The following is a 27230-nucleotide window of genomic DNA, read 5'->3' on the forward strand; positions in this document are numbered from 1 at the left end:
AAAGAGGTACAGTACAGCGCTGCACGACCAGTGTCTGATTTATTAAAACAACAACCTTGTAACTGAGAAACACGCTACATTTAAAATGTTTACAATCCATCACTAAATTCATGGCAAACCAATTGTAACATCATGCAATAACACTAAGACGACATTAGTTGCATTGAACTGATCTTTTTAATAAGTTGTACTTACAATGTAGTGAGAAACATGGGCTTGTGCTTCACTTTGTCATTCTGACAGGGAGGCAAACTGCAGTTATTACACTTTGCGTTTTGAAATATGTGTAACTCTGTTAATATAAAAACCACACTGCTCAAACTTCGTTACTTTTCCTAAAATTTGTATATTTGTATATTTATTTATTTTGGGGCGTGGGGAATGAAGAGAAAAAAATATATGAGCATTTTCTGAGCATGGGATTTTGACCCCTCATATAATAATACTGCGCAAAACTTTGCGGCCACATGCTTATTGTTTAGGTCCTTTGAAAAGTAGGCAGTCATATAATTAACTAGAACTAGCTAGATCTGATAGATTTGGACATAGACGCGAGTGAAGTATAACCGGACGCGAGAGAGAGATCAGATCAGCTGCTGACGGAGAACATGCAGCGCTGCATGATCACAGCTCCGCCGCTGTGACGGACCGTTGAGCGGACCAAAATACACTAAGAGTTAGACCCAGGGGCGGACTGGCCATCGGGACGTTCGGAACGAATCCCGATGGGCTGGTACTGAAGTGGGCCGGTCGGGCGATGTGGGCCGGCCGGTAACCGGCAGTGCTCGACATTATAAATGGCCCGCTGGCCCGGAAGCACTATTTAGACACCCCGGGCCAGCAAAACGTACTTTCCACTTGACCGCTCGGGCCACTAAAAATATTGCTTTAAAATAATTGTCCTGTGGTATTGGTATTTTGACAAGCAATTTAGTTAAATTGTTTTGTTTATCAACGCTACAACATAGAGTTCCGTGAGTCGGTTGTCGTTGTTGGGTGAAAAGCAAACAGCTGTTTGCTGCGGAGCCGCAGCGCGAGCAGGCTGAGAAGAAGAGGGAGAGAAAGTTTCAGCCAGCTTGATCGATGGAGTTGGCTTCTAGTGCAGTGACGCGTCCTAAAACCCTTTTTATAATCTATCGATTAGATTTATGATTTGAACATTATAAAAGTAGGGTAGACATGTGGAGATTATCCGGCTGAACAAAACGTGCATTTATCAAAAAGGTTTGTTTTCCAAAGACCTTATTTCCAGCTATTTTCCAAAAACCTGTGGAGAAATCCCATTGCTTTTTGTCGAGGGAACCAGCAGCTTACTTCCTGGTTTTATGACGCGTCACTGCACCTCTCAATATGATGCCAATATAAACAAGGTCTTCTGTCGGCTCTGTACATCAATGCCGACCTATGCTGACAAGTAAGTGAAGAGTAGACAATATAAAGGTATTGGCGAAATGTCCCAGCAGTTTAGGATAATGAAGGTTCTAATCAAATCTATTACATAGCCATTACATTTCTAACTCCTACTGACAGGAAGGCAGAAAATGCATTATACAAATAATAATACACATAATAATAGCAGACATTTTTTAACAATGACCACTATATCATTATTTTAATAAACCAAATATGAACAATTGAGGAAAATGAGGAAGAACTGATGATTCAAATGTTGTAGTATAAATAGTAATGTAGTTTGTGCATACATTACTATTGCAACAAATGTGTTAATTTTCTTCATTATTAGTCGATTTTTTGGACGAATGCTCCGGGCCAGTGGTTACAATGGTGGGGCCAGTGATAATATAATGCCAGTGGCATTTTACCCTTAATGTCTACCTCTGCGGTAAGTCACTAGCACCGCAGTGGGCCGGCGTTACCGAAGTGGGCCGGTCGAGAGTCCCGGGCTGATTTGTAGTCCCTAACACACTTAGCTAGTTTATCTACTCTGGAACTAGCTAAACTAGTTATAAATATATTTGTTCTTTACTGTCGGGTCACTTAGGCCGGTTAGACAGGTTCACTGCTGCACGAGACTGACGGGCTGTAAGGAGAGGGAGAGGAAAAGAGAGCACCCCGTTTAATTTCCCCATCTTATTATCCAGAATTAATGTAAACATTTGAATAAAGTAGTTAATCTACTATTAGTAGTTTGTGTAAATGCATTAATTATGTTTGTTTTTTTCATTAACATAACATACATCTCACGTACCCCCTGCAGTACTCCAACGTACCCCTAGGGGTCCGCGTACCCCCATTTGAGAACCACTGTTTTACACTACCATGAGGTTGACATTTTTGGTATTTGTGATATTGTATATTATGCCATGGCATCTGGCACAGACACCCAAGGATGAATTTTGTGAACCTTTTATGAGGTGGAAGATTAGCTGCTTGCATCACAATACTTTAGCCATCCACTAAAGATTCCATATTCTCTTTCAAAGCACATCATTTAACCCATAATATGATAGATTAGCATACACACCTTCTCAGCATACTATGAATTACACTATTTAGCATATTAATAATATGAACTAATACTTTCCCCAAATTCACAAAGTGCTTTACAGATTCAGACACAATGAATTATATTTCCATTTTTTATTTCGGAGAAAGTTAAATGTGTTTGCTAACTGCCAAGTTATTTTTCAAAATCATGAATGGGAAACACCTTTTGGGATCCAGTTGTTGATCATGCGCGTCAACAGTAATGAAGTTGACCCACTCCCTTATAATCATGAAAAGAATACAGTTCTGGCAATCAAAGAAAGAATGAAAATGTAGAGAGGGAGCAGCAAGGAGGAGAGGGGTTGGTGGAAGCAAGGGAGAGGAAGTGGGGCCATCCAAACCCAAGATAATGTTAAGCTGTAGCGGTATGCTGTAGGAATCTGAATTTCTGGTCAGACATCATATAGCTACATATTGTTTTTTTATTTTCCAAATGAGAAGTGAAAGACACTGAGAAGTGGTTTGTGGAAAGGCAAAAGTGTGGAAGGAAGAGGTCAGGAGAGAGTTTGAAGGGGAGAAGAAAGTTTGAGAGAAAGGGAGGAAGGAAGTGAGGAGAGAGAGCTGGTAAATGTCTGGACTAGGGAAGAAGAGCAGAAACAGAGGGTGGAGGGGAAAGACAAGTTTAAAAGGACAAAGAGAGTGAGGGAGTGGGAAAAGGTGACTGGGAACTGTTCATCAGCAAATTCCAGACATAACACTGTTTGGCAGTTTATGCTTATCCTGAAACCAATTCAAATTGTAGTTGATTTCACAGGCTCCTCACTGAGGCCTTGTTTACTGCTGAGATTCTTGTGGAAAACCCTGACCTAACTGTATTAGAAGCCCTTTCCTCCAAACTGTAGTTCCAGTTGGTTGACTGCGACAGGGGAGGTCAAATCTAGGACATACCCAAATAGGCATGCAGCTTCTTCGATTGGAAACATTATTTAAAACACTACTGTTTGGATGCTATTGATGTGCAACTGTACAAAAGCACCTTTCTCAGAATATGTTTTTGTAAAGTTGAATGATTGTGCCTAATTGTGGCTGCTCCTACAGTGCATCTAAACTAAGGATAGGCTACCATTAGAGCAGCTAGCAGCTGGTTAGCCCAGCATATCATAAAGATGGGGGGAAATACATTTGAAAAACTCAGCAGCACGGTCTCTTTGCAGAAATCATGACACTGTTTATTTAGCAAATAAAAAGCTTTAAATGACTTAATGTCATGTATTTCCTCTCACCAGCCCACCGTGTAGTCCTCTGGCCTCAAAATAACTTTACAGGGGATTAATGTAATTACTGTATGTGATTTTGAAATATGTCTTATAAATGATGGTCTACTCTATGGACAGTGATCAAAGCAAGAATGCAGCATAAACAATATTGTCTATGTCTTATTACCATAAATACAGAGTAGTGTATGACAAACAAAGAACCACAGAGCAACAAGAAAGAATATCATGAGTCTGACACAGAAAAATAGGGAAACTGGCACAGACAGGATTTCAGATTTGAATGGCCTCATTAAGTATAAAAACCACAAGTCTATAATGGGGACCAGTATTTCCTCATTTTCTTTTTCAGAAGTGGTGGGCGTAGGCACTTTGTTCCCCCACAGACCTGAAAGACTGCTACTTTTGCTACAGAGCATTTGACAGATAGTCTAAACGCAGGCCAAATCAATTACACCTGTATCCCTATGTTTGCATGTGTGTGATCGCTGTGTTTTGTGGATGATGCAGTGTTTTTTTCTGTAAAGTGTTTCAATGGTTTTGGATTATGTAAAACAAAGTTATTAACATGGTCATGAATAATATGTTTTATTCATAAGAAAACCTCTTCTTTGATTTAAAATCCAAAGTGAATGTTATGCTAACCTAAAATAAGGGAAAATTGTAAAGAATAAAATAAACAAAAACGTGGGTGCTTTTGAACAGGCCGTCAGGGTTATTTAAATGAATTCTGTAAAATGGTTCTATATAGAATTGTAAATGGGGTGTCTAATGGCGCATTTCCACTGCAGGGCCTCGCACGGCTTAGTGCGGTATAGTTAGGCCTTGGTAGGCCAGGCTCACTTTATGATGCGTTTCCATTACAGTTTAGGAACTGGGGTAGTAACTATAGTAACACAGTGTAGGCGGAGCCGTGACGTAATTCAATGCAAAACACAAAACCAACATCAGCCGTTAGCTGTTAGCCCTCAGAGCTCACAGCTCCTCATATCTGTTCAGAAACTAGACAAAAGTTAAACAAGTAAAAACCACAGACTGTCTGTGTCATGGCGAATACAGTCGCTGGTTTATTTATGTCTGTATAGGCCGTTGTTAAGAGTGCGGACGGTCGGAGCATATACAGCGTTAGCCTAGCCGATCTCCATTCAGAAAACACGCATTTTAAAAGGCCTGCCTGTCTGCAGACTTGTCAAAGCATTAATTCATGGTTTTTACTAACCGGTATCAGTATATTGTTACTTCGGCATCATTTTGAAATGTGTATTTCAATTAAATCACGGTCAAATATGTTAATTTTGTTGTAGTTGCCAGCGATTCTCTCACTAGTTTAGCATACTCAGCCCGGTTGTTGGCCCAGAAAGAACCTCGATTTTGGAGAGCCAGAAAACTATGAAAAAGTACCCACTAGCCGGAACTACGCCTAGTGGAAACGCAACCAAAAACGAGCCGGGCACGGCACGCTTAAACCGTGCTCCGCGCTGTAGTGGAAATGCGCCATAATATACCAATAATATAGAAGCGTGTAGCCCTAATGCTGTGTCTCCACTGGCATATTTAATTGCCTACACTTCCTTATTTGAGTGCATAAGTGAGTTCACACTGAGAGATGTGAAAAAAATGCAAGTCTACAATGGGTCTATATATAGCGGTCAAAACTGATGACGACACTTCTCAGGTCATCATCTTGGCTACAAGGCTAAATCAGAAGGACATCTAGCACTTTCTCTACATATATATACATTTTGCAAACATGTAGGTTTTTTTTCCACTAACTAGCACTATATTGTTGTTGAATATAAGCCACCAGTAGGCCTATGCCTCTTTTTAAAGTGATTTAGTACTACAAACACCAACACTGTTAGCTAGCTAGCGAATGAATCCTGTGTAGGCCTAATAAAGCTAGCTAGCTTATGGCTAGCTAGGTAACAGTGAAAGTCATCCATACCACTGAGTGCACGACAGCAATGTTTGAACAGGAACTTTTCAGATTGTGCACTTTATGAAAGCAAGTCGTATAGACAGTGTACCAAATGGAAGTGTGCTCGCAGTGTTATTTGAATTGAGACACAGCTTAAGTATTCAATGCAAAAAATTCACAGGGAGACAAAACATTTGTTCTGCTCTTCCTGTAGTCCAGTTTAACAGTGTTGCTGCTAAACTAGTTGTGCAGTAGTTGTAGGTGTTGCATTCGAAGGCCTCCTATTGCAACAAGAAGCCCCACAATCTGTTCCAAATTAGACGGCCTGGCCTGTAGGGAATTACCCCAAAGCTATTTTTATATGATTAGCATCAGTATTTTCTCCTGAAATCGAGGAATTATCTTTGGACACACACATCGTCAGTGTTGGCAAGTCACTTTGCCTGAAACACAAGCCACATTTGCATAATGAGAGACAGATTTGTGAGCAGCATGTTGTTTAGCTGCTTTTTTTGTGTTTCTTACAGTATGTCTCCGATTTCTTTTTTAATAAATGGATACAATTAATATAATATTGTGGAGGTTCCTGAAATGATTATTCTGGATTTTAAAAAAAACGATGTTTACCCTAGTGTTTGCTTGGCAGGGATGAGGGTTAATCTGATGCCTGAAACACAGACCACACACTTTTGCATGGAGGCAAAGCAGCTGAAAGCAGTGAGCTCCTTATATAAGCATACCCCATACCTGTGTGATCCCTACACCTACTAGGCCTCCCCTTAAAATCCCTCCATATCCAATGACAGGAAGTACAATATTAAGTTTCAGTCAAGCAGGATGTATTTCCTTTTGGCAGCAGTTGTGTTTACAAGGAAACAACCTTTAACCCTGGGGTGTTTAACGGCCGCATTTGGTAGGTTATTGAATGTGTTTCAAAAGTCTTAATACATGGGAATGGTTCAAAAAGAGAAACCTCTATCCACTAAAAGACCTAATACATATTTAATTTCCTTCCTGATTAAGTATTTTCCAGGAATATGATGTACTGTGTAGAAACTGCTCCTCTGACAAGTCTACGGCCCTGTTGTTTAGTTTTTTTCACCTGAGGGCAGGACAACCTCTTTTTCTCTTTAATTTTAAGCACATTTAGTTGATCAGGAAACTCTCAGCTTCACCCAACGTGAACCTGAGCAGAGATCTATTAAACCTGAATAAATGAAAACACATGTTTGGTTGTGAAGGGCTTTTGAACAACAAGCATTGCTTTCCACATTCCACCTTGTATCCATATTGTATAAATACAGCTTTCTTTTGCTGTATATTAAAAGGAAAGAAAAGAAAAGTGAAAGTGAAACATTCAGCTGGTAGGTCAATACTATAACTGTTTGATGGATGTGTTGGTTCTTTAAAGGTCACCTATTATGCAAAATCCACGTTTTCATGTATTTTATACATAACCAGGTGTCCCCTCTGTGTAAAGAGATTCTGAAAGTTTCAGGAAAAAAGATTCGCTCACTTTTTGTCCTGGTCCATTTATATAAAAAACTGTCTGAAAATGAGCTGATCAGATTTTGGCCACTTTGTGATGTCATAACGATTTTTTGGCTTGTGTAGCCATTAGTCAAGAACCAACGAACCAAGGTACCCCCCCCCACCGTATCACCTGAATCTCCTCCTAGAGCACCATTGAGTTCTTTTGAACCAAATATCTCTCAGAGGGGCGTGGGGAGGGGCTCCTTATTTTCATCTAAAGTAACAGACAGAGAATCAGCACTTTTGAAACAGGGCTGAAACAGAGGGGATTATGGGATGCTACAATGATCTGTTAGGTATTTGGAGCCAAAAACTTCAGAGACATGTTTTGTATCTAAGACCTATAATATCTTGATGAAAAACAGTATATTAGGGGACCTTTATTGGAATACTTCACCTGCAAAAGAACCTCTTATATAAAAATGACTCACCTTAAATTCTTTAAAAAAACACATGTTTCACATATGACATGTTAAATGAAGAATCAAACGACGGAGAAATACTTTATATTTTAATTTTAAAGTAAATGGGGCCTAACGAAAACATCAGTTTACAAATTCTGACACATATTGTGCAGTGTTATCCAAGTCTCATTTATCCCATCGTATGCTCAATAGTACCTAAACATGTGCTTTTTTCCAAACATATGACTATTTAAAGGGTCCCTATTATGCTTTTGAGGTTTTCCCTTTGCTGTAGTTTGTTATATAGGTTTTATATATGTAAATGGTCTGTAAAGACTAAAATCACAAAGTTCCCTCCAGAGGGAGTTTCTCTCCCACACACTCCCCCAACTGAAACGCCTCCATTGGACTCCTTTGTTTACCTCCGTGACAAAGTGACATCACTATGTAACACTCGTGCTTCTATTGGTCTGGTCTGTCTGGTTTCAGACAGAGGGTGAAAAGAGAAGCTGCACCACAGTATTAGAAAAATAAATCACTTTTTTAACATTAAAGCAAGTAAACATGTCACAATAGAGAGGCACACAATAAAAATATGAACCTGAAAATGTGCATTAAGGGCCCCTTTAAAGCACTCCAGACAAGCACGAATGAGCATGATGCTATTTTAATAAAGTTTTGCCGTTATTAAATGTGCCCCCATCCACCTTGATTTATCAACAGCTTTGCATGTTTTTTAAGCTCTTTGTTCACCCTTTAGGTATGCAAGAAAAAAAACTATGTTCCTCTGTTACACAGTTGAGTAATTGATGAACAAATATAATTTTGTATTTAAATATCCCTATAAAGCAATATTTGGAGATACACTGAGGTCAATACAAATGGCAATAAACATGTGAATTGAATGAAGCAAAAGGTTTTTCTAACACCCTTCCTCTGCTTTCACGTGTGAACGTTTCATTCTCTGGGGAAAAACTAGAAAATTAACCACGTGGATGTGTTTGGGATCCAGGTTCAGAGGATAATTGATGCAATAGACTTTGACAAGTACCGTTCCTGTTTCTGATTACTGATTTTACCGTGAGCTCCATGTCATCTTTCCACATCCCGCCTGTCAGGTGAGGCCCTGCCTGATGTACGAAGAATGTACGAACACACTCCACATGTGTTTCGTCTTTTCCCCTGACCTTCTTAAAGCCCCAAATCTTAAAAATATGGAGGTTTTAACACTGCCCTTTGACACAAACTGTGCTTCCACATTTTATGAATGTGACATAATGCAGACATGGCCATAAAACATTGTTATTACATTACAAGATATGAGCTATCTTTTGTATGAAAACAATACACAACTTTTGTAATAAATCCTCCAAAGGCAAACGTAACACTCTGTTATCCTTTACAGAGATGTTAGGGATCCATCAGACTTCAGAAAGAGTTAGTCCTCCTTATTAATGTTGTTGAGCGCCGACCACAGAAATACTTTTTTGAGTAAAAAGTATTAAACCCATCCATATTTTACAGCTGATATTTTTTGCCTTAGCTGGCTTTGGAAAAAAATCAGTTTAGGACTGGTGTTAATAAGAAAGTTATGAAGTGTCAAGGTGGTAAAACAACATTAAGGTTTTTCTTTTGGATCCCAATCAGGAGTTTTACTTTGGGCTTGGACTAAGATCAACACAGACATGTTTTAAAGGCAATGTTTAAAATGGTGAAAACCACAGTTTTTTTATGCAACGATTGTGACCTATCTCCGTGTGTTTTAATAGAATTTCCCACCGCTCACTTAATAAAGCTAATAAAAAAAAAATGCTTGTAAAAAGAGCTTAAGACGGCGGCCTGTAGTTGTGGAGTTAAAATGAAAGGTCACAGGGTTCTTGATTTCTAACATATGGCCTTTAATACAATAAACCAACCCATATATTTAAATGTATATGTGACTTTCAGACACCTTCATTATGAAGCACTGAAAAGGGCAAAAAACACTGCAGACAAGTAAAATATATGACATAATACCGCCATAAATATTTAAATAATATTGTTTAATCATTCAAATTTTGTGTAAAGCAATACAAAGCCTTCCATTTTTTTTATTGATCAGAGGTCAAAAGAAAACTTTGAAACATTATTCCTTTTCAGACTTTTAATTATTTTTGTTATCTCCTATGAGTGGAAAACACCTAGAATTAATATAAAAAACATTTGAAAAAATATTATATTTACAAGAATAGTAAATATAGCGAAGTGAAGTGGATAGTAATACAATAAGGATAGAAAAAAAGTAACTATAATAAACATATGTACAAGACACATACGTAAATATCAAATACAAACTGGAAAACAACAATAACAAAGCTGTAGAAAAATACTATGCAAAAATTAAAAGATAACATTACAAAATTCAAGCAGACAGAGAACATGAATGTTGTGGCTATTGCTGAATGCACACTGACCCCTAGTGGATAATATGCAGAAGTGACATAGCGCTGCTATGCTGACAAAGCACAGTTTCTTTTTTGTTTTCTTTAAAAGGCCCAAAGTGAATATCCATCTTATCATAAATCATTTGAAATAATGGCACTGTAAGTCCAGCATTGCACACTGCAGTTCATGAGGATGGGTGTACATTGTGCAAAAACAAGCATCCTTCTCAACTCAGTTTTACAGAGAAAACTCAATTGTGCTTGCAGTCAACTTGGGTTTCTACATCTAAAGCCATGGATGATGTTTCTTCTGGTGTTTAACTCCTAACCTCGAGGCCTTCAGTGTGACAGGCAGTCAATAAAACTAGCAGCTCCCACTAAGGACAGAAACATTCTTTTCCTAATAGTGAACTATTGGAAGAAGGAACCTGTGAGTAGCTCATAACGGAATTGTTATATTTCAAGATATTGTCCCACATTTTTAAAAAGCTTAAGTTATTACATCTTATCCTTTTAGTGGTTGCAATCTTGATTTTTATGGAACTAAAAGGGGCACAAGAGGGTGTAGCAAAGTACAATAAAACACTTAATTAGACTTATATATATTTACACCGTGGTTTCAAAATATTGTATTCTTAGTATAGTTAGACTCCCCCTTCCTGTCTATAGATCCTGGAGTGAATTTTTTCTCAACTCATCTGTTTAATTAACATTAAGCCTTAAAGTTATGCATATATTAGGGCGTGGTCACATTGAGTGACAGCTCTGTCAAGTGACTGCTGCTGCTAGCTTCTTGTCTTTCTGCCAGCTGCTCCGTGAAGCTACAGGCACTCTGCCTGTTCAGCTCATCCAGGGAACACAACTTGAAGGCGGCCGTGGTTGTTTGTTCTTCATGCTTATATATCGGACTATTGTGACTCGCTCTGCGGTTAAAACAGACGGTGCATTAATGCGGTTTTGCGGTAAGTGAAATTTGAGTACTTTATTTATGTGTTAATGATTTTAATCAGCTACGTAATGAATGTTAAGGCTTGGGTTAGCGTGTAAGCGAGTGGTAGCTACATCGGTGCTAACGATGCTAATCGTAGCCTCCAAGTTAAAATCATAGACTGTATTTATAAAGGTTAAAACGAAATAGACAAGTATTAAACGGGATAATACTGTACAACAAACGGTTTCTGTTTGAGGTTGATAAAATAAGGTCATCCTTGTAACTTAGAGAGATATTTTCTTATGTAGGTAGGAACTGTATGCATCGCTAAGGTTAATTTAAATTGGCTATGCTCAAGTATGTAGACAAGCTAATGTCGAAGTAGTGTATGTGAAATCAACCTCACAATAAGATGTGTGTATATTATAATTATTAATGTCATATTTCAAGATGATTACTTAGATATTACAATATGGTTGGTTGATCTGGAGTTCATTATTGAGCTACACGTTAATGTCACAGTCTTCTGAAGAACGAACCCAAACCTTCTTGTTTTTATTAATTGCATTACCAAATGGGTATCACATAAACAGTAAGCATTGGTAACACAACTTCCAAAGTTACAGTAAAATAAAAAGGACCCTGACTCGGACAATACACAATCCAACATGTTCAACAGAAGAGAATCAGTTATATTGTTTGTACACATGGTAGGCCTACTTTACATATATATCTGTTTGTTTAAGGTGTCCAGGTGATGCAGACAGGCTGGACCAGAGAGTGAGAGACAGAACTGGACTCCTCACAGCAGTGAACTTCAGCACAGGTACAAAGACTCTTTTTTTCATAATGTACAAAGAATCAAAAAAGATATTGGTTTAAATGAATGAAGTATTGACTTTAATACACCGATATACATTCTATTAAACAATACTAGATCACCTACACACCAGTGAAGTTGAGGGTTTTTTCTGTGCAAACATTTACATTTAGATGTTAACAAGCAATATGATTTTGTCAGCTTTCTAATTTAATGTATTAAAGACAAAGATATTTAACACATAGTGAGAACTGCTACTATTTATCTCTGAATATTGTCTGTAAAAAACGTGGTAAAAGTTATTCTTTCAGTGCGACAACAGAGCAAGCTTCTACAGTTGCACTACGTTTTGATAACAGTTAAATATTATTTTGATAATAACATATATTTCAATGTTGATGAACTTCATACTGTTCATTCATAATCTGATTGTCTTTGTAGCTCACTGTTGAAATAAAAAAAAACATTACAATTACAAAATAATTACACTGAACAAATATATAAACGCAACACTTTTGTTTTTGCTCCCATTTTTCATGAGATGAACTCAAATATCTAAAATATTTTCTACATACACAAAATAACCATTTATCTCAAATATTGTTCACAAATCTGAAAAAATCTGTAATAGTGAGCACTTCTCCTTTGCCGAGAGAATCCATCCCACCTCACAGGTGTGGCATATCAAGATGCTGATTAGACAGCATGATTATTGCACAGGTGTGCCTTAGGCTGGCCACAATAAAAGGCCACTCTGAAACGTGTATTTTTGCTTTATTGGGGGGGTCTGGGGGGGTCCGAAAACCCTAACCCTAATCCTAACCCTCACACCAGATACTGACTGGTTTTCGGACCACCCCAGACCCCCCCAATAAAGCAAAACTGCATGTTTCAGAGTGGCCTTTTATTGTGGCCAGCCTAAGGCACACCTGTGCAATAATCATGCTGTCTAATCAGCATCTTGATATGCCACACCTGTGAGGTGGGATGGATTATCTCGGCAAAGGAGAAGTGCTCACTATCACAGATTTTTTTCAGATTTGTGAACAATATTTGAGAGAAATGGTTATTTTGTGTATGTAGAAAATGTTTTAAATCTTTGAGTTCATCTCATGAAAAATGGGAGCAAAAACAAAAGTGTTGCGTTTATATTTTTGTTCAGTGTATATCTATAGCCCATAAACACACAAACACACTGCTTTCATAAATAACACACTTGTTCTGCAATAATATGTTTTATGTTTCCTGTAATTTTTGTTAGGAAAGGACATGCCTGAAAGACACGACTCAACATTTTCTCCTTCTATGAGGGTCAAGAAGAACATCCAAGAGGAACATTAAAAGCTGATGTTATGAGATTTTAAGACCAGTACAGGACATTCACTAAGAAACTACTTTTATTGTGAAAACACAGTCAGCTGATCGAATGCACCTATTTCCACATCTACACTCCATCAGTTGATTATTTCTATTTGCCTTGCTTTATTAGCTTCACAACACTTGTGCCTTGTACCGCAGAGTTTTCAAGGTCACACATAAATGGGGCCAATCTTCAGTCAGATGTGAATTTGTAATCTAACATTTTCCGTTAGAATAATGGACGAAAGGAGTGCAAATACAAATACAATTTATTGAAATGTGAACCAAAAGTTAATCAAACATGTTTTAAAGGAGACCTATCATGCTATATTTAAATGATATAGTGTATGACCATACCTATATAAGGTATATGTATACATTTTATTTTTCAAAATACCAAACAGATCATTTTTTAGCCATGCCTCGTTTCGCTCATTTTCGCTCTATTCCAAGCCTGTCTTTGAAAATTCTGAGCAGCAGCTGACCACGCCCCCCTGCAGAAGAGGGGTCATGAGCCGGCGAGAGTCACGTTACCATGTTCGCTGTGATTAAGAGTGTGGAATAAATATGTAATCTCAGAGCAATGCATGTGTTCAAGCATATTATAAATTTGATCCAGAAACTGACCCTGAAGCAGCGGAGGTTTTGGTGGAGGTGCAAACATCTCGGTTGCAGCAGGACGTTTCTGAATGCTTAGTTGACAAGCCGTTGTCCTTATTTATTTTACTCTGTTTGTTACGATGCTTGCTACTTATTCCGTTCATATTTTGGCTAATTAGCAAGAATGCAATGTCTACAGTTTGTAACTTAGAGTTTGACCCAGCAATAAGTCTTTGAAAGGCGGGGAAAAGTTGTGTGGATAGAGGCAGAGCGCAGCGGCAGGCAGGCAAAGAGGAGCAGGCAGCGATACCCCCCCCCTACAGAGCGCACCCAGAGGACAGGCTGCGTCACCTCACTTTGTAACCCAGGAAAGGAGCAGGAATCCTGGGTACGTGAGTGTTAAAAGTGCATTAAACTGTTTTAATCCGACAGCCGCTGATGTGCACGGATGTCTGTCCGTTTCGTTAACATTTGAATAGCCAAATGGACGGAAATCCGTCCTACAGTATATGCGAATGAGAGGTTTGGCAATGCACGTGGCCGTGGCTCATTCCCCTGATAGGTGGAGAGTTGACCAATAAGCGGAGCACCTCTTTGTGACGTAGAAAAGTGTTGAAATCTGGATCCGTTTTTTTCAGATCCGTTGCTGCCCCTTTTTTAGAGATTTGGCTAAAGAGGAAAATAGAGAGGGTTGTGTTTGCTGACACTTGGTGAGTTCTCTGGAACACCGGGGACACATATTCATGTATAAAAGACTTACAAAGGTGCATTTTGCATGATAGGTCCCCTTTAAATTAATTAATAAAAGCACATATGGACAGAAGGTGTAAACCTATTAAATGTATAAGTAAACACATTTAGTCAAATAAAGCGACAGACTAGGCCTGTGCAGTTGGTATCAGCCAAGCGGCTAACTCTGGGGAACAGCCGGGACGCCAATACGGAAGTGCAACACACTGCAGTTCATACATGGGCCGCTTGGGACTGACTGCAGAAAGGAGCAATTTCCATAGACCCCCATGTTAAAATGCCCAACTTTACAGCAGAAAAAAACATGTTTCTACCCATGGATGCAATAAATATTATTATCGATATAGTTAGATTCCACCTTCATGATTATGAATCTGTGAGTGAATTGTTTTCGAACACGACCCTTTTATTTATATTAGGTCTTAAAGTTTTTGCATAAATTAGGGCGTGGTCACTTTGATGGACATGTACATGCCTCACTGTCAGCTAACAGCAACTTGTCCACTCTGCTAGGCTACAACCATAGAGGCTACAACGTTAGTTAATAATAGTACTGTACTTGACCCTTTAGCTTTAGCCGTGTTCGTGGTGATTGTGCCTTTTAGGGAATATTGTTACAAATACCAGACAATTAAAATGTCGTGCTGTGCGCTTTAATGTACTAACAGAACTTCCAAGAAGTCTAAATTGATAATATTATACATGTTAATCCCGTTCACAGGTGTTTGTGTGCTTGGTAGCTTAGCTTGTTACTTATTAGCCAGCTAAGGACGTAACCCTTTATACATACATATACATTTTAGTTTATGATTCAGCCTTGGGTAAGACTTTTATAGTCTATGGCTATGACGCCCATAATGCTAAACGGGAGCAAATGTTAATAGGGGACCCAATTATCCCAGTGGTGGCCGCCGGAGCTAACGGAGCCGCAGGGGGCTAGCTCCAGCTGGCGTCCCGGAGCTAGCCCACTGCGGCTCCGTTAGGTCCGGGCGATGGAGTCCGTCGTTATAACTGGAGATCAAGGAATGCAGCGAAACGCAGACTTGGTTCGCCTGCTGTCGTATTAGCTAAATAAATTATGTTGAACAAGGCTTATTAAACTGAACATCGCCACAATTGTTCTGCTATGTATCGGTACTTATTTTTGTGTGAATGACAAGCATTAAGAATAACAAAATATAGCTAATTCTCTTGCAGATTGTCTCATTTGATTATGAATATAACGTTTATATAGGGGAACTACACTGTTAGCAGTAACTTGGTATGCATGTATTTCATGTTAGCTTAGCTTCTTAGCCTGAGCTAGCTCTGTTTACTTTCAGCTCGGAGGCAGCAGGTCCCGCCTCGGCTCCGCCTCTTTGCCCTTATTTGGAGCAGGCTGGATTAGGCGCGAGTTGAACTCTGACGTCACTGTCGAGCCGTCAGTGGCCGACTCCGCCTACTAAGGGCTTCTCGGCAACTCTGCAGAATCCTATGGGTGACGTCACGGACACTACGTCCATTTATATATACAGTCTATGGCAGGGCTATTCAACTACACATTCAGTTGGGCCAGATTTTATAACTACAAAATTCAGCTGGGCCAGACATTCAGCGGCCTGTAAAAAGCGGGTAGTGACACATTTTAAACCAACACATATTACTGCGATGAAAAACATGCAATTTTTATTCATTGTTCATCTAACAAAGGTAGGTCAAAAAGTGCTTAAAACACAACAAATTAGCATTAATTTAACAGAATCTGAAAAAAAAGTGAACAGTTGTAGCATTACATTTGTTTGCTTTAGAAGTCAAATAGTCAGGTTATGTTTTTTGAACCAGGCACATCACAAAGTGCATTTACTGAATACAATAATAGCAGTCTTAATAAATGTCCTCACATAAAAAAAAAAACAGCTAAAGAGCTCCAATGCAACACAAAGAGGTAGTACTGTAGCAATACTATTTTTTCACTTTTCAAGTAATAACAAAAAAATCATACGCTTTGGTCACATTTGACCCAGACACATTACAAAGTGCATTTAAATGAATACAGAAAGAACTGTCAAACCCTTAGGTGCACAAACCCATAACAAGGGATACGGGTAACTATATGAATGAATACTACACCACACGTCTACTATAGTAAAATAGGTGCTTACTATCACCTCATTTGTGATTTGTCATCGCTGACTTTCTCAATGGGAGAAGGGACATTTTTTGTTTTGAACAAGACCAGTGATTTTTGGCTCATAGGATGTCAATGCAATCCTAAGACATTGGTGAAGAGTGTTGTCAGTCAGGGAGCAGCGAGTGCTACTTTTGATTGAGTTCATGTGTGAAAAGCTTGATTCACATGTGTATGTTGATCCAAACATACTGAGCACACAGATCGCTACTTTCTGAACGTTAGGGAACTGCTGTTTTTTGACATCACTAAAACTTCGCTGGACCGTTAGTGCGCTGCATGTCAATAAGTTCCAGTGTATATTTCCCCTTGTCGATGCAGCGGACCACTTCCTTGGCTCTGGTTGATACGTCCCCCTCTATTGCAACAGTGAAGGGGTCTCTGGCAAAGCCCATCATCACCTCTGTGGGCAGAGCAAGTCCATCCAATCGACCGGCAAAGTTCTCTTTCAACCTCGCAATGAAATCTGTCATCACATCCGTGATTTGTGCCGGAGATGTGATGTGTTTAGGGAGCGTAGGAAAATGCAGCATCCGACCCGTGCTCAAGTCGGTCGCGAAAAGGTCCAGCTTGACTTGGATCTGCTCCACAAGATCAATGACCGTTTTGTCTCTGTTTCCGCTTCAGAGTTGAGAGAGACATGTTTTAGAGTTGCTATCATAGGACCACCGTTACTAGCACCACTAGATGCACTTTCAAAAAACGTGCTGCGTTGTGGTTTGGTGGTTTCTATGCAACGTGTAGTGTTGCATTCATGGTCTGTACTAGTGTAGGAATTTGGCTACGAGAGGCTGGGCCACTCGGGAGTTGGTTCTAGACCGCATCTGGCCCGTAGGCCGCCAGTTGAATAGGCTTGGTCTATGGCAGGGGTGTCAAAGTCAAATGCATCAGAGGGCCAAAAAAACAAATTTGCTACAAGCCGAGGGCCGGACTGGTTCAATTTTTATTAAAACATATTAAAATGATTGCACATAACCTATTGAACCAAGACCTAACACAGTGCATCGTATATTATTTAATGATTAAATGAATGAAGCAATATTTTCTTATGGCTCTGTCATTTATTTAAAGGGAAAACATTTTCAACAGGCAAACAGCAAAAAAGTTAATGTCCTTCAAAAATAAAATATGCTCCTTAATATCGAGATAAAAGCATAAATGAAATTGCATGCATTATAAACTGAAAATGCAATATTGTGCTGCTCCCATGCTTTCAAATAGTAAAATGAGAAAATAAAAAAATAAAAATAAAATCAGTTGTATTTTTTCTCATGGCTCTTATCTGCAATCCATTAACTGAAAAATAAATATAAATAAATAAAATACAAAAATCTATGGCACACAGACAAAACAATACTTCTTTCAAAGAAAAATCATGTCTTGTAGAAACAAAAAATAAAAATAAATAAAAATTTAACTGAATTAAAAACTAAAAATAAGTTAATGCTCTGTGATGCTCACTTGTCTGAGGCTGAGCCTGATACTTGGTGGTGTCCCATCTTTTGTACAAGTTCATCAATGTTCGGGGTCAGGCTCTGAGCTGAGGAAATCCTCAGGATTGACTCAAGGTGTGTATCAGTAAGACGGCTCCTGTGTGATGTTTTGTTTAGCTTCATCAAAGAGAACATTTGTTCACACAGGTATGTGCTGCCAAACATAGAGAGCGTCTGAGCAGCTTGGATGCGCAGCTGAGGCAATGTGTCGGGGATGAAACGTGCAAACTCAGCAGCACCCACTCTCTCATATTTTTCCCTCAGTGTGTCATTGCACTGGAGCTCAATCAACTCCATTTGCAGGTTTGTTGGTGCGCTTTCCACGTCAACTCCAAAAGGATTGGCGAGCAGTTCAAACCTGCTTTTTTGAGCTTCAAAGTCAGCAAATCGGCGTCGGAAGTCGGCGGCAAGTATGTTGAGTTTATCAGCAAACTGTGCACTCGGGAACACAGCGGTAGAGAGCTTCTCTTTCATTGTCTGGCAGCTGGGAAAGTGGCTCAAGTTTTCTTTCCGCATCTGTGTCTCCCACAGGATCAGCTTGGTTTTAAACGCCTTCACTGTACTGTACATATCAGAGATGACACGCCCCCGTCCCTGCAGCTGCAGGTTCATCGCATTCAGATGGCTTGTGATGTCGCACAGAAACGCCATTTCACACATAAATGTTTCATCTCGGAGCTCTGTTGTGTCTTTCCCTTTGCTTTCCATGAACAGACAGATCTCCTCATGCAGCTCGAAACATCTTTGCAGCACTTTTCCTTGGCTTAGCCATCGCACAGCCGTGTGATAGGGCAAGTCACCATACTCTGTATCTAACTCGCCCAGAAATGCCTTGAACTGACGGTGATTTAAACCTTTGGCCCTAATGAAGTTAACTGCACGCGTTATGATGCTCATTACATGATCCATTTTCAAGGCTTTGCCACATAACGACTCCTGGTGTATTACGCAGTGATAAGCTGTCAGCTCACCTGTGACGTTTTCGTCCCGCATCCTCTCACGTATTCTTGCCACCAATCCACTCCTATGTCCACACATCGCGGGTGCTCCGTCTGTTGTCAATCCCACGAGTTTTCCCCAAGGCAGCCCCATCTCATTTACACATCTGGATACCTCTTCATACAGATCTTGTCCTGTAGTTGTGCCATGCATAGGACGTAATGCCAAAAACTCTTCTGTTATGCCCAGGCTGGAGTCAACTCCACGAATGAAAATTGACAGCTGGGCAATGTCACTTGTGTCGGTGCTCTCATCCGCAGCAAGTGAATATGCGATGAAATCTTTTCCCTTTTCCACAAGCTGTTCTTTTAGATTGGTGGAAAGCTGGTCTACACGTTCAGCAACGGTGTTTCTGCTCAGGCTCACGTTTGAAAATAGCTGCCTTTTGTCTAGGCACACCGTGTCACAAACTTTAAGCATAAAGTTTTTGATAAACTCTCCCTCTGTAAAGGGCCGGGCTGATTTTGCAACTTCTTCTGCCACAATAAAACTAGCCTTGACAGCAGCCTCGCTTTGTGATTTGGCTTTTGTGAACAGAGCCTGCCGGGACTTAAGACCTCGTTTTAATTCTTCCACCTTCTGTAGCCTTTGTTCCATGTCCATATTCTTGTCTTTGTCTTTGTGTTTCTTAGACGTTTCATGGTGCCTTCGTAGATTATATTCTTTCATTACGGCCACACTTTCTCCACACAGAAGACACACAGCTTTGCCTTTTACCTCCGTGAACATGTACTCTGCCTCCCACCTGGCTTTAAACCCCCTGTTCTCACCGTCCACCTTCCGTTTAGCCATTATTGGGGAGCGGGGTTGCTGAAAGTTGACATCTGCCCTGAATGCTGATGACTAACGAAGCCGAGGCCCACTTGCGGCGCTGCAGTGAGTTCGCGGGCTACCGTTGCATTGTGGGAAATGTAGTCTTGGTGCGTGCAAAACACAAGCAGGCGGCTGTGGCCTGCGGGCCGGTTCTAATACTAATCAAATATCATCCCGGGGGCCAAGATAATTCATTCGCGGGCCGGATCTGGCCCGCGGGCCTTGACTTTGACACCCCTGGTCTATGGTATCAGCTATGGTATCAGCTCTTCCATCAGGCATGGTCCTCCTTGCTGATGAAAGACCCTCAGTCCTCTCCAAACCAACAGACAAGACGTCCATCACACGGAGGTTTCTCCCTGAAGTCTCTTCAGCTTTCTGGACACCACGCTGTCTCAATCCGTCCATACTGAATATGAGAGGGGGAACATTTAAATAATAAATGCTTTAGACCAGTGGTCGCCAACCAGTCGATCGCGATCGACCGGTGTGCTGCGGGTAGATCGTTGACCGTAAAAAAAAAAGTAACAAAAGAAAGAAAAATAAAATAAAAATAATAATGTTCGAAAAATACGTTTTTAGATGTAAACCTATCATCCACCACCCCGTTAGCAGGTGCCACTTGATTGAAGTATATTTGAGACACCTCAATAATATAATACATTAACCGTGCTTTACGTGAACCTCATCATGACACAAGAGACGACGGCAGGACTGTAATTTCCCGTGTTCAGTGAACGCAACAGAGGCAACACACCAGACCAATCAGAGAGTTGCATGGAAATACACGTGTGCTTGTGTCATTCAAACTCGGCTCTGTGTGTTTGTGGCGATAGCGCATTTAGTGTGATAGAGAGGGGGTGAGGGACTAAAGGACTCTTGAGTGTTTAGAACAGTTTTGTCACAAATTATTCAAAAGATTATTTCCGCGGCACACCTTCATATGATCATTATAGTTATACAAACAATAAGAGAATAAATGAAAAACAGGTATGACATAGCCTACTATATGGCAGTAAAACAAGAATACAGTTTAATGTGATTTGTAAAATATCCATAAAGATAAAGTAAATCTGTTTACAGTTCTGTTTCATCTGGGTGCTGAGAGAGGTATCCATAGATCTCTTCATGTTGCTCTCAAAGTGCACCAGATTGATGCTTTGAACTTCAATATTTTAAAAAAAATCTTCCCGGGGGAGCATCCCCCCGGACCCCCCTTGAGGAGGTGAGGTCCGCCCCCCAATAGCACTTTACCCCTGCCTATATGCCGTGAGCTGATTATGGAGCCTTCATTGTAACAGTAATTCAGATGCAATTAGCCTATATAAAAGGCCTCAAATTGGAAGCATTGTCTGGGCCGTCTTTTCCACTCAATTTTGCAATAGGTAGATCTCGCCTTTCACCTAGGCAGAGGTCGGTGATCTTGGGCTTAAAAAGGTTGGTGACCACTGCTTTAGACAATAAGAAATATAAAGTTGACTGTTGAGTTGCTCAGTTTTTTTAGATTGTCAATACTATTACTGTATAAATGAAGCTCAGCGCAAGTTCAGGCAGGAAGACCTATCACTTTGTATTGCGCGTCATGGCAATACTCGCTCCCTTCACTAAATGATAGGGAGCGCCACTCCTCAGCTAACCTATCACTTCCCTCCGTTCACAAGCCTAATCATCGCACCTGTTAATCCCTCTATATATGCTCTCCCCTTTTCCATCAGCTGTCTTCCAGGTGTCAACGCGCAAGCAGCAGCAGGGCTTCGTCCCAGCTCCGGGTATATATTCATCAGCTCCGCAGTCTTGCGGATTAAGCTACAGGCGGCGTTCCCCAGTTGGCTAGCAGTTCTAGCCGGCCACCCCGCAAACCCGGACGCGGAAGAAAAAGACAAGGATACTGGGCTCCACGGAAGTTCCTCCGGCTTAATGGAAATGGGCTACTTCAGGCAAACAATTGACACACGCCTTCAGTCTCTCGAGAGGGCATCACTGGCATCAGGGCCGCTCAAATACGGCGCTTCCGGCCTTCACGCGGAACGGGCCCTCATCGCTTGCGAAGCTTCACCCACTTCCGGCTTCAACCACAACCCCTCTCGCAGGCAGGCAGGGCTCAAGCTACATCTCATCGAAGCTACTTCTCCTCCCGGCTCAGTAGCAGTACTGGTCTCTAAGTGCGTCTTAGGTGGCAAGCAGGTAGTGATGGCGAGATGAATTTTTCTCGTATTGTCATACTGATATTCTGTACAAACTGTGAAGTCCACTGAGACAAATGTAACATTTGTGATATTGGGCTATATAAATAAACATTGATTGATTGATTGAAGCCTTATGAAGCTTTGAAGCTTTCCAGCCAATTGGTTCGCAAAGGGTTCATCTCATGAGGCTTCATCATGGGCTTCATTTGAACATAAACCCCCTGTTGGTCAAAGCGTGTAAAACAGGCAAATTGGAAATCTCAACAGTTGTGCTCTAGCTCATACCGAGTTCCCAATGAGTAAAGCCTTAGAATAACTCTAAACAACGAACATAAAATCCTATTTTCATTTTAACAATATTGTTTTCATTCCAGTTGAACGATTGTGATTGAAAAGCCTATAGGAGGCTGGTAAACATTGCAAAGAGGGATTCGTATTCCTTACTATTAGTCATAAACTTAACCACGTTGTAGCCTGAGAAGGCTAAACCATAATACATTTATTAACTGCATTATCTCATTTAGCTGTAGCTTCTATAAGCAAACCCTGCGGTCGTGGGTCGGCTGCTTTCCAGCTGAGCCACAGCCCACACGCTGAAACTACCCAAAAACACTGGATATATCTAATCTGCATTTATTCATTATTTATTCATGTTTTATTCCTACATTTATTTATGCTTGTATCTATTTATACTTATGACATTTTCCGACCTCTATATAAGTGAGGGTCTGAGCTCTTTTAATTCCATCGTGTCACCAGCGGACCCGGGTACAGGAGGGGTAATATGGTTCTTGTTATACATCCATGGGTATTATGAGCGTTGTGGCTCAACGGTTCAAATGATCCGAATCGCTTCCCGAAGCAGTCACGTGGTATCGACAGGCAGCGAGGTTCGTTTGTCATCGATGACGTCACTGGCCCAAAACGATACAAGCCTCGATACATGCTTCACAAAAAGATTTGGGGATTACTCGACACACGCTCCGAAGCCTCGGCGCAATACGTAACGGGTGTAACGCGTTACAGCATGGAGTTATGCAGTTCGGGTAACTACTACCTGTCACAATGCTCAGTAAGTACCGCTGTTTCAAGCTTCAACACAGCCACGGATGCCGCCCATCCGTGGTTTTGGGGGGTTTCTTTCAGGGAGAAAGAGAAGCTCATGTAAGATGATAGAAGACAGTCTAATCACCCAACCAGCACATCAGCATCTACGTCTCACCGTGGCGTAATTAAACTGCTAATTAAGCTAGTCCTATACCAGGGCTCGACAGTAACGGTTGCCAGGTTGCCATTGGCAACCATTTGGAAAATGTCAACCACTTCTTGGACTTTAGTTTTTAACATAAGAAATAAGGACAGCAAAACGTGCACCCCAAAATAGATAAATGTTCATATTCGTTTTTAAGAATGATATTTAATTGTTGTAACCAGTCGGAACCTGATACTTAAATTGCACGTGCATTGGCGTGATTACGGAGCCAGAAAGCGATGCACGTTTACCTGCGTGCGCGGTGCGCCGTGTGTTTGTTTTACAACAAAATGGCGAAGCAAAAATAAGTTGCTTGACTGTGTGATAAAAGGTTCAGCCAACACCTCAACTTCTCCAATGAATGTTCAAAGTGATTCAACTGATGGAGCGTAAGGCAAAACCCGAACGAAAAACAAAGAGGAATGTTTTCCATTCACTTCCGGTAAAAGTTCCTTCAAAATAAGAGTCCCGATCTTATTACTACCAAAATAAAAGTGCAAAACGAAACTTTACCATAGAAAATGGTTGCATTAAATTATAATCACTTCTATAAAAAGGTAACACATTTTAAATATAGTTAGACATATTAAAGGTAATTTACAGCATCAATAATTAATATCAAATGTTTAACTATGAATGGTTTTCATTTATTTAACATTAGAAATGTATTAGTCTGGCCAATCCAAGACTTCAATGCTGAAGGGGCAATGGGTCTATGGTGGGGGTCAGCACAAATGTCAAGAAAACCCACATTTGAAAGGGAGACAACGGATGATCAAGAAACTGGTGACTTGCTCAATTCATTTGTGAGGGATCTATGAAGACAGGACAACAGCAGCACTACTGGTATTTTGTATACCAGCAATTGAGGGTGGACAAGTTTACTACCACTTAGGTTCAAATAAGTGCGTTAATTACTTATTGTAAAGCATTTGAACATTCTTGTGTCACATGTTCATTATTAAGTTGATGTATAACTGTATAGCATCTTAATTATTTAAAATATAAGGTATCAAAAAAAAAAGGGCAACCTTATTTTCAGTTGGCAACCAAAAGCGGATGCCTGGTTGCCAGCCTGGCAACCACTTTTAAAAGTTAGCGTTGAGCCCTGCCTATATCATGGGTCATGTCTCAGCATTTACCTAAGCAAATATTATTTCATGCTGCTCATATTGCACTCATATATTTGGTTTCATGCTCACATGGCTTATGTTAAGCAGGGTATGATATTCATGCATCATTGTACTCAAGCTAACAGCCGCATTACATTGTCTACATCTCCCTCTTCGCCGGGCATCGGCTCGTGCCGGCTATCCAAGATCTCTCCAGCTTACCTCTGGTAAACATGCATATAACTGGTGGTGGTGTCTTAAGAGCATTTCAGGGCTCGTTCAGGATAGGTGCAGCAAACCTGCCGCAATCAAGGTAATTGTTCCTCTTCCCTACAACAACCGCTTCTCATCCTACATTCGTCCGAACCCCAGTGCCGTGCTGGCTATCCAAAGGTCTCTCCAACCTTCAAATTGGTACGTATGCATATAACTGGTGGTGGTTCTTAGCATTTCAGCACGTATATTCGCCCCGCGGCTCATGTTTATCCTTGCATGTCTAACCCTGTACGTCCAGGTTGTAACCTTCGGGTCTGTATAAAATGTGTCCCTGCGAAGTCAGGTTGCCCCGTACGTCCGGGATGCCCTGTACGTCCAGGATGCCCCGTTCGTCCGGGATGCCCCGTACGTCCGGGAAGCCCTGTATGTCCAGGACGCCCTGTACGTCCGGGATGCCCCGTACGTCCGGGAAGCCCCGTATGTCCGGGACGCCCCGTATGTCCGGGATGCCCCGTACTTCCGGGAAGCCCTGTATGTCCAGGACGCCCTGTATGTCCAGGATGCCCTGTATGTCCAGGAAGCCCTGTACGTCCAGGGAGGATGCCTAGGAGGCATCAGTATGTCTAAATCCCCACATGTATTAACCTCTCATTTCATCCATAGATTTCCACTGCATCCCACAAGGTAAGATTTCATCACGTTCAGTACTTCATACTTTCACTTCTTTTGGGGGTTCATCGGAAACGGTTCTTCCCTTCCCGAATGACATCCTACAAAACCTGGGCCTAATCGCCAAACACCATTTCATTCACTTGTTATAAACTGTCATCATTATGTTTCATTTATATAATGTGACCCGATAATAAACATGTATTCCATACATCACGTCTCTCCTGATTGAAATGAAGCTCAGCGCAAGTTCAGGCAGGAAGACCTATCACTTTGTATTGCGCGTCATGGCAATACTCGCTCCCTTCACTAAATGATAGGGAGCGCCACTCCTCAGCTAACCTATCACTTCCCTCCGTTCACAAGCCTAATCATCGCACCTGTTAATCCCTCTATATATGCTCTCCCCTTTTCCATCAGCTGTCTTCCAGGTGTCAACGCGCAACCCTCCTCCACCCCTTCGCCTCCTGCTTCCAACTCAGGGCCAAGCCCAACCTTCTCCCTTCCAACCGGACCTAACCACTTATCACCACCACCAGTGTCTAGACCCGGGGGGGTTCATCGGAAACGGTTCTTCCCTTCCCGAATGACATCCTACAAAACCTGGGCCTAATCGCCAAACACCATTTCATTCACTTGTTATAAACTGTCATCATTATGTTTCATTTATATAATGTGACCCGATAATAAACATGTATTCCATACATCACGTCTCTCCTGATTGAACTAATATCTCAGGTTAAGAGGCACATTCAAATAAAGATTGGCCTTTAAATACATGTTGTCTTTTGAATTGTTTGTCTAAAGTCAAGGATCTAGAACTGGTACATAGTTTTAATGATACAGTCTGGTTATTATGCTGTTTGGAGGAGGCCTCACAGGTAAGAGCACTAACTAGCTACCATCACATGTACCTTAGCTTGACTAAACGTATACTTAAGTGATATCAAAATATAAATAACTAATGTAGTGCAAACATATTAATATTTGCTTGATTCCAGTGTTGAACTTAGCACAATCGCATACAAACGTTAAGGGATTTTAAGATTCTGAAGTATTATGCTAAAAACTCAATAACTTCGATTATTATTTATAGTTTTGCTGAATAGTTTCATGTCCGCTTACCTTAGAAACGTAAAAAGCGACGGCAGTGTGCAGATGGGGAGCATGTTAGCTTAGCTTGGTAGCTTCAGCTACACTCTAAGAAAAATCCGTAAAATGATGGCCAATGTGGTGTAAAATTTTACTGTTTAAGTACTGTAATCGACTTTTACATTACTTTTGCCGTTGAAAACAGCGTTGCCAGGTCTGCTTATTATAAGTTTCCCCCAAGATTTTATTTGAAAATAGCAGGTCTACAAGCTCACAACGCGTCGCGTCGCGGCACGTTGTGATCTGCTATTTTCTAATAGTTGCTGTATAGGTTTAAAGTGCTCATGTGGCCCACTTCACTTCTTTTGGGCTTATTTTCTCTAGACCTTGTGGCTTGTTTGTGTCCCTCACAGAATCTGGCAACACTGGTTGCGCATTGCATTGTGGGTGCTTTTGCACGGTAAAAAATATCTGTGGCCGCCATTACAGGAATCCCGCACTGAAAGTGAACCTGAAAGTCTGCTCGGTAGGTTGGTTCATTGTGTTTAATTTGGGAATGGAACCTCATTTCTTAATCAAAAAGGACATTTATGGTAAACATAACATTTGTGTTAATGTTAAATATTTGTTTTATTACGTGTACGTCTGGCAGGTAACTCTCTTCTAACTGGCCCCAGTTAGAATATAGTCCTTAAGCAGTATCCCCCCGTGCAAAAGTTGGCCAGTTCATTGAATTGATAGGTAAAGTTTGTATTTATGGTTAGTTTATTT

The 27230-nt window shown here is 40.6% G+C and overlaps 3 long non-coding RNA genes across 3 annotated transcripts in view; 2 read left to right on the top strand and 1 right to left on the bottom strand.

The window, feature by feature from the left end:
• Window positions 1–27230, bottom strand: part of LOC307038538 — a 295724-nt gene that overhangs the window by 157485 nt on the left and 111009 nt on the right. The gene's annotated exons all lie outside the window — the stretch shown is intronic.
• On the top strand, window positions 10015–13394 carry LOC307040731. Its single transcript, XR_013808579.1, has 3 exons — window positions 10015–10962; window positions 11678–11757; window positions 13013–13394. It is a non-coding gene; the product is annotated as an uncharacterized lncRNA (long non-coding RNA).
• LOC307041829 lies at window positions 23699–26071 on the top strand. Its single transcript, XR_013808902.1, has 2 exons — window positions 23699–25382; window positions 25788–26071. It is a non-coding gene; the product is annotated as an uncharacterized lncRNA (long non-coding RNA).

Source organism: Notothenia rossii (assembly GCF_949606895.1).
Source record: "Notothenia rossii genome assembly, chromosome: 5".
NCBI classification, from domain to species: domain Eukaryota; kingdom Metazoa; phylum Chordata; class Actinopteri; order Perciformes; family Nototheniidae; genus Notothenia; species Notothenia rossii.